Here is a 16,898-nt window from a genome sequence, read left to right as displayed (position 1 = left end):
CGACAAGGGTGCCCAAATTTATGCACCTGCCTAATTTAGTTTAAGTAACTTTTGCACACTTTCTGTAAATCCTATAAACTTCATTTCACTTCTCAATTATCATTGTGTTTGTCTTCTATATGATATATTTAAATGAAATTGCTGATCCAAACAACCAATGATTTATGAAGGAAAAACATGATAATTATTAGGGGTGCCCAAACTTTTGCATACCACTGTATGTTTTGTTCGAAATGCCCCATAGATTTTACATTTTATTACTCATAATACTATACGTTATTGCCTCTTGGGAATTGTTAAATTGTTAAATTCCTAGTTCTTCTTTTGAGACTGGTGAGAGGTGCAACTACATCTGCAAAATTCTTACAGAAGCCACAATAATAGCCGGCCATTCCAAGGAACCGGCGAAGTTCACGTCTAGTGCGAGGCACAGGGAAATCTAGGATAGCCTGGATTTTAGCCAAAAGGGGGCGCACCTGTTCCTGACCCACCTGCTTCCCTAAAAGCATTCTCGGACAGTCATGGGAACCTCACTTCTCCATTGGCTAGATCATTCCCCAGAATCATAGTAACCCCCTGCACGGGCAAGCGAGCGCGCACCCGGGCCCGAAACGAGAGGTGACTGTAGGAAGACTCTGTGTAGCGGAGCCCGTAACACACTCATTTTCACTCCCCACACGAGAGCATCAGCACCACAAAACGAGTTACTTGAAAAAGACAACGCGCTTTCCAAAATGAGAGACTGGGCAGCCCCAGTGTCGCGCAAAATTACAATCGGCACGCGATCCTCCTCTATTCCAGTCAGTGAGGCGACCCTTGTGAAATGAAAGGTCGGTAACTGCTGTCAAGACTGTCATTTCCTGGTTCATCACTGACGGGATTAGGAGTAGAAACCGACTGAACAAAACCAACACATTTTGGCTTTTTCAATGTGTGAGTTTGCTCTTTGCGACGGAGCGACGGACAATTGGCAATGAGATGGCCAGTATCATGGCAATAAAAGCATTCTCGGACAGTCATGGGAACCTGATCAGGGCGTGTTTGACGCTTAGGAGAAACCCTCAAACTCCTCGCAGGTTTAGGCAACGTAGCACATTCACGGCGCACAGCTGAAAACGTAGCGCGATGGGTCAACACAAACTCATCTACGAGAACAGCAGCTTTAGACAACGAATCCACCTTTTGCTCATTGAGATATACAACAACATTCTCTGGAAGACACGTTTTGAGGACCAATTCTCTTAGCTGAGCAAAGTCCTTCGCTTTACTTGCAGCTAACCACTTATCAAACAAGAGCGTCTTCTCCCAGGCAAACTCTACATGTGCAGGTGGGTCAGGGACAGGTGTGCCCCCTTCTGGCTAAAATCCAGGCTATCCTAGATTTCCCTGTGCCTCGCACTAGACGTGAACTTCGCCGGTTCCTTGGAATGGCCGGCTATTATCGTGGCTTCTGTAAGAATTTTGCAGATGTAATTAACCTCTCACCAGTCTCACAAGTGTGTCAAAACCATTCGTATGGTCGCCCACATGCCAGAATGCTTTTGAATCTGCCAAAGCTCTCCTCTGCAGCACACCAGTACTTGCCGCTCCTGTTTTCACACATCCGTTTATGTGACAGGTTGAATGACTATTGCATATAAAACTGTTCAGTTAATACTAATTCATATCAGTTGATATAAGGACGAAAATAATGTAAATATGGTAAGAAAATGGTTAAGAGTTTATTATTTTTCAACTGCAATCTATACATCAGTGATCGGCTAGTAAGCCTTTTCTGGGATCGATTAGTAGTGTCTCTATTCTCCACTAGGGGGCTTTCGTGCGATCTCCTCACTGCAATAAACTACTGCATGAGAGACGCAAGTCATAATCACTCTCGTGATTCTTTTCCCCCTGTTTTCAGGTAAAAGTGTTTAAAAGTTGATATATTTCCAATGTGTACACTGTTAAGATATTTAAGAGGTAATCCTTCATTGTTTTGTAAGCGTTAAAAGCATTACATTGCAGTTTTGTGCACATATACGTGGCGGTTTTGAGCTGTGTTTTGTACTGTGTAATGGCCATTAAGATAACGGCAGGAGCTAAAAACACCGCGATTGTCAGCCATTTTGTCAGGAAACCTGCTCAAGTATATGTATAGTAAGCACTTTAGTATTTCGGTTTATTATTTAGTGTTTTTCTTCCACCATGTGACATTTAGCAGTACAGAATGTGAAACGTTCCTGCTCATTTTCACTGCAATAAACTACTGCATGAGAGACGCAAGTCATAATCACTCTCGTGATTCTTTTCCCCCTGTTTTCAGGGGTGTAACATTTGGAGGTACCGCTGGGATAGCTGCTTAGATGTCCGGTGTCCACAATCTGCACATCGTAGTCCAAGCCAGCTAAATCCCCCCACTACAACCCAGGCAGACTGCAGTGAGGAAAGTGTTGCTGTCGAGGCGAACTGGTAGCTGTGTTTTAGCGCACGTTTCCTGAGGCCAGCCAGAGATCATCAGGGGCTGCAAAAGCGACTCAGCTCAGCGTCACCCGTACATGCAAAATTCTTCCAGCCTACTGCCACAATGTCTTCAGTGGAAGAGCTGCGAGAAGAGGTTGTGCGTGAAATGCACACTCTGTCCAAAGACCAACTAGTGTCAATCTGCGAGTTCCTTGGCATTGCAGAGAAAATAGATGTTAGCAGAAAAGCACGACTGTCACTGCTAACACACATCCAAATACACATTGAGAGAGAAGGTATAACAGTACTTGAGGATGAAGGAATGTCAGAACTGTTTTTGCTTAATGATAAGATTGCTGAAATAATGAAAGAGACAATTGTTGAGACTGAACCAAATGCAAATGAAGAGGGTGATTCAGGGCACAGAGAGCAACCAAATACTGCAACCTCACTGGTAACAGAGACAGCTAATGCAGTTAACACAGCGGTTATTTCTCACTCCCAAGGTAATCGCTTTGTCCCTAACTCATCTGTGTCAAGTACCCCCCAACGACCAAGCCCTTACTGGCAGAAAGATTTCAAAATATCAGGCCAGATTGGCGAACCAGGTCAAAAAGACAAACTGACATTTTCCAGTCTTGCTCACCAGATCAAAAATGGACTGAGCAGAGGCTACTCAGAGCTTGACATTGTAGATGCTGTCATCAGAGCTATCTTGCCAGGTCTACAACTACGCAGCTATTTGGAGGGAAAAGCTCAACTCACCCTTCCGACTCTACGCCGCATACTGCGCTCCCATTTCCAGGAGAAGAGCGCCACCAAACTGTATAAACAACTTGCCTCTGAGGTACAGACCCCAAAAGAGACTGCTCAAAGCTTCCTGATGAGAGTTTTAGATCTAAAGCAGAAAGTCTTATTTGCTTCCCAAGAATCTGAGTCAGGACTCAAATACGACCCAGCTTTAGTCCAGCGTATGTGTTTGCACACCATACTCACAGGCTTCCAGAGTGACAGTGTCAGGATAGATATGCAGCCACTCCTGTTAGACTCTAAGACACCTGATGAACTCCTGTTAGAGAGGTTAAATATGGCTTGTGCCAACGAGGCAGAAAGGAAAAACAAGAAGAGATGTTTAGCATCACAGACTGCTACAAGTGTGAGTGCAGTGCAGTCAGATGATGTGTCACCGGCTAAGAACCCTGTGAAAGAAGTTAAAGCTAAGATACCACCCGAGCTTTTAACTGAGTTAGCGGAGCTTAAGACAGGTGTAGCCTCCCTGAAAGGTCTCAGTGCAGAGATAGCTCAGATTAAAGAGACTCTACAGCAGCCGGTGGCTGGTCCTCAGTCATATGCCCCACCACCAGTTATGCAGTATGATAGGGACCAGCAGTATTATAGCTTCCAGGGCCCCCGTCAAAGGCCACCACCCCCTCAGTATCCTGTACAGCACTACACAGGTAGTCCAGCCCGCCGTTAGAGGAGGTGCCACATCTGCCAGCAGAATGGAGTCAACGAGCGCTGCACCCACTGCTACCTCTGTGGGAGTAGAGAACACTTTCAGGCTGGATGTAGAAGCAGAGGTATGAGACCATATAAAGAGAAACATTTAAACCAGCAATGGTTACCACCGAGGGACGAGTGTTAACCATGCCCATCATCCACAAGTCCCAACATTGCTCCAACTGTAAACAAGAAAAGTCAGGCATGAGACAGTGTTCAGCATGTAAAAACGCACTTTATTGTTCAAGAACATGCCAGAAACAACACTGGAGACAACATAAGAGACAATGCACTGGCTTAAAGACTAAGAAAGAAAATGAGACTGTCCAGGTACCACTGTCGCCAGCTCATGTAAATTCCCCTCACAAAGTCACATCTCTGGTGGGCAGGCAATGTCTGGTTGAGTGTTTCCTGGACGGCCACAGGCTTCAAGCTCTATGGGACTCAGGCTCACAGGTATCAATCATCGATGAGAAGTGGAAAAAGGACTATCTGCCACACACAGAGCTGAGAGATGTAGCAGATATTATGGACACATCTGAACTCACCCTGACCGCAGCAAATGGGACCAACATGCCATATCTTGGGTGGGTTGAGACAACCTTCCAACTTGTTTCCGGAACGGAACAAACTGAGAAATTGACCATCCCCATGTTGATAATGAAAGGTTTTCAGCTCACATGCCCAATTATAGGCTACAATGTAATTGAATACGTTGTGAATAAGACTGACCAAGCTAAACTGTACAGCACAGTGAGAAAAGCATTTCCCAGCCTCAAAAGACACAAGGTGAAAGCTTTTATACAGGCTGTTAGTGCAGATGCAGTTGACGAGTACAAAGTGATGACAAAGAAAAACTGTATTACTGTACCTAAAAAAAGCCACATGCATGTTGAGGGTCGTATAGCAGCAGGGCCATTTAAACAAGACATGGTCATGATATTTGAGCCAGACTTAAACCCCCAGTGGCCAGACGATCTTGAGTTTTTTGACACTTTGGTTAAAGTTAAGAAGGGTACTTTACCCGTCATAACACTAGGTGTCTCTAACCCAACTGACCATGAAATTGTCATTCCAGGCCGTACATTAGTTGGCTCGGTTCAGACTATTACAGCTGTTTTACCTGCCCAGGTGTTTGAAAAAGCCACATCTGTAGCTACTGTTAACCAGACAAATACACAAGCCCAGTGTAGCGCTAGTGAAGAGTGGGACCCACCTGTAGATCTTAGCCACCTGGGTGAAGAGCAGAGAGTATTAGCGAAACAGATGCTCAGAGAGGAATGCCAGTCTTTCTCTAAAACAGACAATGATATAGGGTGTATTGAAAAACTGAAAATGACCATATCACTCAAAGACTACGAACCAGTCAAACGCACATACCTGTCTGTGCCACGGCCGCTCTACCAAGAGATGAAAAGTTACCTGCATGATTTAATAGCACAAGGCTGGGTCAGGAAGTCAGACTCGTCATACTCCTCACCAGTTGTTTGTGTTAGAAAAAAAGATGGTACTTTAAGACTGTGCATAGACTACAGAGACCTGAATCGGAAAACCCATCCTGATCGCCAGCCCATCCCACGCGTCCAGGACATTATGGACAGTTTGGGTGGAAACTCCTCGTTTTCGCTTTTAGATCAGGGGAAAGCGTACCACCAGGGGTTCATGTCAGAAGGAAGTCGTCCACTCACTGCTTTTGTGACCCCCTGGGGATTATATGAGTGGATTCGCATCCCCTTTGGACTTATGAATGCCCCTGCAGCATTTCAGCGCTGTATGGAAGAGTGTCTGGATGGACTGCGCGACAACATCTGCATCCCCTATCTGGATGACACATTAGTTTACAGCAAAACGTTCAAAGATCACTTGGAGGACGTGAGAAAAGTGCTCCAGAGATTGAGAGGCTTTGGTATAAAGCTTAAGCCAAGTAAGTGTGACATGTTTAAGTCTGAGGTGCGCTATTTGGGCAGAATAGTGTCTGCAGAAGGCAGTAAAGTGGATCCTGCAGATTTTGAAGCAGTCAAAGCACTCAAAGGTATAAAACCACAAAATGTTGGTCAGCTCAGAAAAATGTTAGGCCTTCTCTCCTACTACAGACAATACATAAAAGACTTCTCCAGAAAAGCAGGTTGTTTGTATGAACTGTTAAAAGCTGACAAAACCACAGAGAACTCAGACACCACAAAAGGGACAAGGGCAAGACCAAAGAGAGCCAGTCAAGTTGTGCCCTCCTCAAAACAAATCGTGTGGACTGACCAGCATCAACGTGCGCTTGAGGAACTAATAGACTGTTTGCTCCACCCACCAGTGCTGGGGTTCCCAGATTTCACACAGCCGTTCATCGTACACACAGACGCCTCACACAAAGGGCTAGGCGCAGTGTTGTACCAGAGACAAGATGGTAAGCTGCGAGTTATTGCTTATGGCTCCCGTACTCTAACAGCGGCTGAAAAAAACTACCACTTCCATGCAGGAAAACTAGAATTTTTAGCATTGAAGTGGGCTATCACTGACAAATTTAGAGTCTATTTGTACTATGCCCCAACATTTACTGTCTATAGCGATAACAACCCGCTAACGTACATTCTGTCAACAGCCAAACTGAATGCCACCACATCAAGATGGGTCGCTGAGCTCGCTGATTTTCACTTCACCATTAAGTACAAACCAGGGAAGGAAAACAGTGATGCAGATGCTTTATCAAGAATGCCACTTGATGTCGAAACCTTGATGAGAGACTGCTCTGAGGAAGTGCCACCGGACACTATTGCAGCTGCTATCCAGGCCATTGAGGTACAGAAAGACACACCTGCCGCATGGACACTCTCAGCTGCAGCAATGTCAGTCACAGCAGAAGGTGAGCCAGCAGAAGCAACATTCACACCCATACCAAAAGAACAGCTTAATGAAGCGCAAAAGTCTGATCCTGTTATAAGCCCTGTATTACAGTGTAAACAGACAGATTCAAAACCACTGCCCAAAGAGCTAAGAACATTTGACCCTAAGACAAAATGCTTGTTCAGAGAGTGGGGCAAGTTAAGACTAGATAACAATGGCATCTTGTACAGACTCACTTCTGCCCGGAAACAGCTAGTCCTGCCAGATCAGTTCAAAAAGACTGTACTTGAAGAGCTGCACAATAATATGGGCCATCAAGGTGTTGATCGCACAGTGTCTTTGATACGTGAACGCTTCTTTTGGCCACACATGCAGTCAGACATCGAGCATTATGTGACCAACGTTTGCTCCTGTGTAAAGCAGAAAAAGCCCAGCCATGAAACAAGAGCTCCTTTAACAAACATCGTAACTACGCAGCCCTTTGAGCTGGTGTGTATAGACTTTCTCCTTCTTGAAAAATGCAAAGGCGGTTATGAATATATTCTAGTGATAACTGACCACTTCACACGTTTTGCCCAAGCCTATGCCACCACCTCAAAGTCAGGCAAAACTGCTGCAAACCTGATATTCAATGACTATGCCCTAAAGTTTGGCTTCCCCTGTCGCATTCACCATGACCAAGGAGGTGAATTTGAAAATCAGCTATTCAGTCAGCTCAAGAAACTGTGTGGCATGGCCGGTTCTAGGACAACACCCTATCACCCAATGGGGAACGGTCAAGTTGAACGTATGAACAGGACATTGTTGCAAATGCTTAGAACGCTAACTGAAACACAAAAGTCAAACTGGAAGGAATCTATCAACAAGTTAATGTATGCATATAATTGCACACGTTGTGAAGTCACTGGCTATTCCCCATTTTACCTACTGTTTGGACGGTCACCCAGGCTACCAGTAGATATGCTCTTTGGACTGTACTCAGAAACAGATTTTAGTGACCACAGAGACTATGTTGAAAAATGGAGAAAGGGCATGGAACAAGCCTACTCTATAGCAAATGAGAATGCAAAGAAAGCTGCTGACAAGGGCAAAAGACACTACGACACAAAAGTAAGGAGTTCTGTGTTACAACCTGGCGAGAGAGTTCTGGTCAAAAACCTGACACCTAGAGGAGGCCCAGGGAAACTGAGAGACTATTGGGAGGACACTGTTCACACAGTAGTCAGACAAATGGGGCCTGACCTCCCTATCTATGAGGTAAGACCGGAGAGAGGCAGAGGGCGCTCTAGAGTGCTTCACAGAAACTTGCTTATGTCATGTGACCACTTACCTTTTGAAAAAGTGCCTGAAAAAGATAATCGTACAAGACATGAACAGAAAAAGACTGATAAACCTGTCGCTGTTGTGCCAGACTCTGATGATGAGGGCAGTGTTGATGAATACCGCTGTCATTACGCACCACCTCAACCTGTGGCCCAGCCATCAGAACAAGAACTTCTCAAAGCAACGTCTCAGCCCGCAGCTTCAGTCCCTGCTCTTGCACCAACACCAGAGCCTCTTGCTGGAGACCATCTGGAGGCGCCTGACCCAGTTGCCGTGGAGACAACTTGTGAGGAGGCAGAGCCCACTGCAGGTGACATACCTGCCCCTCCTCCACCTGTTGTACTCGAGAGACTTGAGGAGGAGACACCTCAGCGGCCACAGCGAGAGAGACACCCGCCAAGACGGATGACGTATGACCAACTGGGCACCCCATCTTGCTACAGTGTTCAGCCAGCACCGCAACTGCTTCCTGTGTACCCGGGCCTGGTTCCATGGTTTCCAGCTGTGCAGTCATACTGCACCCAGCCCATTGATTTGTATGGACTCCAGCAAATGTAAGTTGACACTTTTCCACTGATGACTTGAGAACTGTACTTAAAGACTGTCATCAAGAAAAAGACATGAACTTTTCCCCATCTGTGGATTATAACCATAGACAATAGACTTTGTGAAGACTCACATATGGACTGGTTATAGACTTTGTCTTCAGTCACCAGTGATGGACTGTGGTGAAACAGGTGTTAAACCCACAGAATTAAGGACATTGGTTCACTCTACTGTTGATGTCCTGACTACAAGAGAATATAGACTGAAAAGCATCTTGTTGGTATAATGTCGGGACGACATTTTTTGAGTGGGGGAGAGTGTGACAGGTTGAATGACTATTGCATATAAAACTGTTCAGTTAATACTAATTCATATCAGTTGATATAAGGACGAAAATAATGTAAATATGGTAAGAAAATGGTTAAGAGTTTATTATTTTTCATGTTATATTAATGGCTTTCATGTTACTTAAGAGAACTGCAATCTATACATCAGTGATCGGCTAGTAAGCCTGATAGGTTTGTAGCATAAACCTATTCGCTGGAACGTTAAGACAATATAATTACACTGCAAGCAAGACACAAGTAGGCAAACTTCTTCATGGTACTCGTGCACGGGAGAGAACCGGACAGGCACCGTTCCTTCGCTTGACCCCAGTAGCTCTCGTCTGTCCTCCCGTAACACTGTCCTTTTATTGAGGTTACATGAATATGCATAGGTTCATTAACATACGACGTCTACATACAAACAAAGAGTACCTTGCCTGTGTGTGTGTGTGTGTGTGTGTGTGTGTGTTGCTGATCAAAGGGTCAAACATCCTTGGTCAGGAAGAGGGTAGCCTCCCCCTCACCCTAGATGGTTCATCCTAGATAACACGGTGAGGAAGTCCTGCAGTTCATCTAAACAAAGAGCACTTAGACTAGAACAGACGTAGCTACGTTAATCCTACCATAAAACAATAAGACACGGTATGACCTCTCATGCTCCCAAAGTGCTGTCTAATACACACAAAGTTTGCAGACTATCAAGGATCAAAACCTCTACCAATCTACAACTAATTACAAAACTCTAAGCATATATAAGTAAATATTTCTAAGCATAAATGACAATCAACAATACAAATCTAACATTTCCCCCCTTTTTGACCTTTATGCTTGAAAAGTTCCCAGGTATGAATACCTCATGTCTGACAGTTTCAATGCAAACCTTTTTATACTCAGCATATGTCAAATCACCCTAAATTACTGAAAGGTACACAGTTTAATAAATGTATTAGCAGTTACCCCATTCATTGAGCTCATCTCATGGCAAACTGCATCTTACGAGCAACCAAAGAAATTGTTAATTTAATAGTGAAACTAAAAAAGTAACATTTTCAAAAACATCTCAGCTTGGTGGTGCTTCCTCCGGGTGTGCACATCACATGTCTCTCTGCAGAGTGGTTTAAGCTCTGCAGGGCGTCATGAATGTCTCTTCCAGTTGTTTCCATCACTGTCCATAGGACCAGAGTCCAAATGTATGTAGAATAGACATTCAAACATACCAGTTGGTTTTGTTGTTCGTCAACATGGGTCTCAGCTATTTCCAAGCTGCAGACCTCTCAGCACTCTAGTTTTATGGCCTCTTACCAGCCCCCATCACCTGACTTCAGACCTTCGTCTTGTGAGGGGGATATTTATGACTCCTTAATTGTCCACGCTCTGCAGAAAAAGCTCTCTGTGGAAAGGGTGCTGGGTTCCGTCATCTTACTGCTGTTATGATCCCAGCAGCCTTCAGAGTGTCATCGTATGCACAGTATAGTGGCACAGCATTAGGTGATGTTCATAGGAAACTGCTGTCATCACCACCATAGCTTCTGGTTCCTGTGCTTTCACAGAATCATGATGTCATCCCCGAACTCCTTCTGCGCTGTCGATGGAGCTTGGCATGCTCCCCTCATCCCACGAGTTTTCATGTTCCAACGCTGCTGAAGGTTTAAGGCAGAGCACGTCGTACACCTTAGTTGTCTTCCTCAGCGTCAATATTGAATCTTTCATTTTATTTAAAATCTCCTGGAAACTCAGTAGCACAGCTCTCTGTGTGATGTCTGCTGTGCTGAAGATGATCTCTGATCCTCCTGAAGCCTCTCTCCTGGCCTCAGCTCCCATCTTGTGGACGATCCTCTCCTCTATTTTGCAGGCAGTTTCATGGTCCTTGCTGTGGCTCCAAGGTCTGATCTCATGATGGGCCCCAACCAGCTTGACCTTTGACCTCAACCACTGCCTGGCTGTCAGCTATGCCTGGAATGGTTCACGCTTCTCACTGGGCCTCTGAAGATTTCTCAGGAGATTACTGCTGCACCTGTATTTCCTTGCTAAGAAGAAAAACTTCTATTTGGAGAGCATGTCAACAATCATCAAACCACATTCTTTAGTTCAGTGAACTTCACTTATAGGCCATCAAAGCCTCATCTGAACATGGATGCACCACTTGCATAGGTTTAATATTTGTAAATAAAACGGCTAATCACACAAATCACTGCAACAATAATAGTAAACATTGTTTAATGTTAATCCTTGCACTCCACCTCTTGACGCATGGACATTCCCATGCGTCAACTCACCAAACCTGGATCCCTGTCTTAAAGAAAAAGATTAGCTAGATCATGTCCCAGGCAACATCAGGGCATCTCCTCTGGAGTAGCTCCGTAACCCTGCAATAAAAGATGTTAGCGTGTGTTGCATATTAAGTTTGCTTAACACCTGGCTCTCCCAGGAGCCTGCATACACACCATCACGGCCTGGAAAGCAAAATCTGGAAGTGAAATCAAACTTCATACCTGTAAACAATTGTATCATAAGAGTAATAAGCATTCAACATCAGCAAGACAAGTGTCATGTGCAGGTTTTCTCAAATCAGTAACTACAACTATTACCCTAATTCACCTCAGACATGGATTATCCCATGTACTCTGTTAACATTAATGTAATCAGTGACTTCTCTTAAGCAAAGTCACTCCACTCATATATTATTATTATGGGTTCAAAAGTGGCCAGCAAATGAGCCCATAATAAACTATTCCATAAATACCGTAATCTCTTATTTGTTTTACTCATGTCACTTGTTCGCTTCAGCTGAATCTACTACAGCATTCTCAAAGAAACAAACATTAGCAATACACATTGACTGTGGTCAGACGGAGGTCAGACACAGGTCAACAGATTCTAGAGGTGCCATAAAACACCATAAAGTTAACACTCGCTGTGGAAACAGTAACACTGGTCTCATCACAGTATGTCTCAAACTATATTAATTTCTCCATCAACATATGCCTGTAACTACAGTTTTCTTCACACATAAACCCAGAAATCTTGTAGTAGAGAAACATTAGCCAGTATTCCTATAAATCACATGATCAAACACATGAAGAACCGTAATGCTGTAAAAACGAAAATGCAAATGTTAGCGCTTGCGCAGGCGTATGCATACTTTGTCACAGATATCTCTGTGAGCACACAAGCTAGTGAATGACACACACATAGTAAATTCACAGACACAGAAAATGGCATTTAAAATGTTAAATCATCACGCAACCTCGAGTGTTGCTGTCATCTTTCTGCTTCTGTAAAGGGAAGCACACACAGACTCATCTGCACCCCTGCCAGGCGGGGGTCAACTTCACACAGTCGTGTTACATCAGTAAAGTCTTGTCAGCTTTTGTCAGCTTTTACCAGTCAGTCAGTTTGTTTTCCTTTCACTCACTCATTCATACATTCATTCTTTCTTTCTTTGCTGATAGTGGAACCTATCGTCGCATTTAGTTTCCACTCTCAGCAAAATGACGTCATTTCAAAAAGAAAAAGAAGAACTTTAGTTTGGATTACATCGCTGAATCCTTTTGGACTGGGACTGTCATTTAATAATTGTCCCAAATAAGTGGCTTTCTCCAGAGTCCATTTAAATGTGGAGAACTCACTTGGCACAATTTTCTCGACGACGTGTAGCGCTTTTAATTCCCGACGTGCAGATCTGCTTAAAGAACAGAGATTATCAAACAAAACTTTCAGTGCACTGTGAAAGTATCAAAATAAAAAGGCCTTGTTAAGTCATGACACAAGCTCCTCATCTCAGGAGGGTAAATCATACCATTAGCATGGTTTATCATACCATCATACTAATCGGCAGGCTCAACTTCACAACAAAAGAAAAATCATCAGCTAGATTCACTCCAAATCAACCATCAGCTGCACAACACACAACATAATCCTAATGTCTTATTAGCTATGAGTTTAATTACCAGGTCTGTGCTCTTCACTCATTTAGGCCACAGATCTATTTTATTCAATTTTCCTTTTCCCTTCATCATAAAACATGTGACATGCTGTCATGCACTTCACAAAACAGTCTGTTCTGACGTATTCAGAGTTGTGTATCTAAATACAGGATTCACTCGCACATCAAAGCAGGAAACTCAGTGTTTTAGAGTCTCCACTCAACACACAACAACTCCAACACATCTCATTCACTCATACTAGAATTCAGTCACCTTTCATTAATCTAAAACCGATCAACTAATTTGCATATCAGCTATTAACCCACTAAGTTGACAGGACGACAGAAAAGCATGTTCAAAATAGTATCACAAAAGACAATTTCCCTCATACAGTAAATTACATGTGCTGCCTCAATCAAGCAGGAAGCTTCTCCCAATTTACCATTTTAACAACTAAATTTATTGTCTGATCACTGGTTGGTCAAACCAGGATCTTTTTTCCCACAAAAGTTAAACTGTTGTCCTGCAACCTGGAGAGTCAATTTTTTGCATTGGATACATTCAGTATTTAATAACAAGTGTCTGCTAAATTGACACTAATTTAACACTGATGAAAGATAACAAGCTAATTTTCATTGCATGGGTGTTTGTGTTATTAGGCAGGTCTAATGCATGTCTGTGGAGCTGCATCTCCAGCAGAGCATGTTCTTAAAGCTGCCTTTCCTACACATTTCTCTGCTATTATTTAATCATTTCTTAACTAATGTGCTATGAGTCTTCATGAGTCATTTTGTGTTTGGAATTGTTAGTAGGGTTAATGCATGTTCTGCTTGTGTGTGTGTGATTTTGTATATGTTTCTATTTTCGCAATGTTTCAGACTCCGTCTCAATTTTCCAACTTAAGCAGTCAGTTTTGTTTTTCCCAGGTTTGCTAACCCAAATTTTGATTTCCCACATTAAATAATTCCTATGTGTTCTCACCTAGTCTTCTCACTCTGTTGTCCTCTCCCACTTCAACAGTCCAATAGCAGGCAGTTTCTCCTTCAGCTTTGTCCTGTCCCTCCTCTGATGCGGTTGATTTTGTGCTAGTGTCTGAAGTGCTGCCGCTGCCTTCTTGGGCGACTTCTTAGCAGCTGCTGCCGGTTTCTTGGCTTTGGCCGCGGCGGGCGTCTTAGCTTTGGTCTCAGTAACCCTGTTCATCTTGAAGGATCCGGAGGCCCCGGTGCCCTTGGTCTGCACCAGAGTGCCCTTCGCCACCAGACTCTTGATGGCGGTCTTGACACGGGCCTTGTTCTTGTCCACATCATAGCCTCCGGCAGCCAGAGCCTTCTTGAGGGCGGCCACGGACAGGCCGTTGCGCTCCTTGGAAGCGGCCACGGCTTTCACAATCAGCTCGCCCACGCTGAGGCTGACCTTCTTGGGCTTGGAAGTCATCGTCTTCTTCTTCTTGGCCTGAACCTCAGTGCAGGGCGTGTTTATGATGGAGCCTTTCCCACCACAGCGCTGGCACGTTGAACGCATCATGAAGGGTCCATTTCTTTCATGTCGCTAGCCAGCATGCTAGCTGCATGTGGCTTGCCCGAGTCACTCAGTCCTTTTTGAGCATTTCAACATGCTGCCACCGCCATCTTGCTCGCCCCTCCGTGGAATTCATCCAATCAGACAGGAAGATGGGTTTGCTTTCTTCTGCTGCTGCTGTTTATCCACATTGCTGCTGCTTTGCTGGGACTTTTTGTGCTCAGGACTTGCTGCTGTCTCTTTATCATGGAGCTGCATTCCTTATCTTCAGGGAGGAGTGAGCTCGCTTGTGAGGTTGAGAAACACATGGCACTGTAAATAAGTCAGCCAGAAACTTGGCCTGCATGTTTCCAATGATGTTAAACTATAACTTTCTTCCGACCGCTGCATGTGGAAAATTGATTCAGGTCTGCTTTTCACCTGAAAGTGACAAACTAAGACATTTCATTATTATCATCACTGCTTAATCAACACACATCTCTCTCTCTCTCTGTGTTTTTGTGAACAGTCTTTTCTTAAAAGCAGAAAATGAAATTGTAGATGTTTTTGGCTGATCAACACAAAACCTTTTTCCTATGATTTTTCTTTTTCATCTACAATACAAGTTCATTCTCTTTTTCACCCTTTTTTTTTCTTCTTCTTTACAATAGCTGGTGATCTGCAGAATCACCGCTCTCACTCACGATCAAAGGCAATTACTTTTACACAGCGCACAAAAACACTGTGACGTCAGACACATTCACACTCACTTTGTCATCTGCAAAAATAAATCACATGGCTGATGATATGTGCCATGGTGATCCGTAAATATGATCACCAGTTTATTTAACTATTTTTCAACCCAACAAACAAATAATCAAAAACATGATGCTGATGTTATGAACACTCTACACACAAGTCAAGATGCAGGAAAACTGCTCACGGAAACGCTGCACACTCCCTGTTTCCCCCTCTTTGAGTAGTTCCCAGACAGCTCTTGATCTGATAACGTGTAGCTTGCTCATCAGCTCAGAAAAAAAACTGCAACGCAACATCACACAGTAGTTGCTCTGCCCACAGCGGCAAAGTCTTACACTTTCATATTCAACACAGCTCCTCCATCATGTACTTTTAGATGTTTCATACAGGGTTCAGCATATTAGTTATTTTCACAGGTGTGCTCCATATCTCAACAATGGTTCATAACAAGACGACAGTCTTTCACACAGGTCAAGTGCCTCTATGCACTTCATTAGTTTAAATATTTACCTATATCACTTCACCTCACATGTCATTGTACTGAATTTAAGCAACCACAAGCTTAATGTAGATTACTTTTAACAACTATCCACCTCAATTAAATCTATGGTCTGGCACACAGGCTGCTGTCGATCAGGGCAAGCTAAAGAATAAACATTGTGTCAGCAAGGGGTGGGGGGAAAGCCATTCACCAGAGCATATCTTAAGTGCTGCTGATGTGGGCTGACCTTCTCCACAGCTCTCCAAGGCTGGTGTGTTTTCTGAAAACTTCTAACATTTGAATCTCTTCCATTTATAAGCCTGCGATTAACCGCACGGCTCAGGTCCGCGTGACCGCGCTCGCGTGAACCCGCGCAGCTGTGGAGCCGTCGCTCTCTCTCTTTTTTACATAAATACTTTGTGCTGCCAGGAGCAAAGTCCAGCACAAACGTCTGTCTCCCTCCAACTCACTCTTGGTTGCGTAGAAACCCATGATAACAACAACAGTCAGTGTCACAGACCACGTGTTCTGCTCCGCACACACCCACACAACAACAACAACGACGACAACAAAAACAACACAAAATAGGCCTATCGTCCAGCACAGTCTGGACCCCGCGGAACCTCTCAATGCCCCACAAAGTGGCGGAGAACTCACCTCTCGCCACACAAAGTAGCGAGGAACCTCTTGCTCCACAAAGTAGCAAGGAACCCGGGTATCGCTCCACAAAGTAGCGAACTTCTCAACGCCTCACACAGTGGCGGAGACTGCACAACCACACGGTTATAGAGTCGGGCTCTTCTCAACGCCTCACACAGTGGCGGAGACTGCACAACCACACGGTTATAGAGTCGGGCTCTTCTCAACGCCTCACACAGTGGCGGAGACTGCACAACGACACGGTTATAGAGTCGGCCTCTTTAAACTTACTTGGCATTGCTTAGAGTGTAATATCAGCCCGAATCCCGCCGACCGTCATTCATCGAGGAGAAAAGACAGACCGCGAATCCACAGGAACTTCCTGGCTGACGTCAGTCTTTCAGCGTGCCTCTCCTCCCCTCGGTGAATGCGATTCCAGGGCTCCGGCTCGAAGGACCAATTAATGATAGGTTTGTAGCATAAACCTATTCGCTGGAACGTTAAGACAATATAATTACACTGCAAGCAAGACACAAGTAGGCAAACTTCTTCATGGTACTCGTGCACGGGAGAGAACCGGACAGGCACCGTTCCTTCGCTTGACCCCAGTAGCTCTCGTCCGTC

General features: G+C 44.3%; 1 pseudogene across 1 annotated transcript; it reads right to left on the bottom strand.

Annotated features, from left to right (window-relative positions):
* Positions 1-9,235: 9,235 nt before the first annotated feature.
* LOC113037017 (histone H1 pseudogene) lies at positions 9,236-14,997 on the bottom strand (annotated as a pseudogene). The gene has a single exon (XR_013901439.1). The product of XR_013901439.1 is annotated as a histone H1 pseudogene (transcript).
* Positions 14,998-16,898: the final 1,901 nt, after the last annotated feature.

This window comes from Astatotilapia calliptera, chromosome 14, assembly GCF_964374335.1.
Source record: "Astatotilapia calliptera chromosome 14, fAstCal68.1, whole genome shotgun sequence".
Lineage (NCBI taxonomy): Eukaryota > Metazoa > Chordata > Actinopteri > Cichliformes > Cichlidae > Astatotilapia > Astatotilapia calliptera.
The sequence above is the reverse complement of the archived record's forward strand: the minus strand, read 5'-3'. Positions and strand labels throughout refer to the sequence as shown.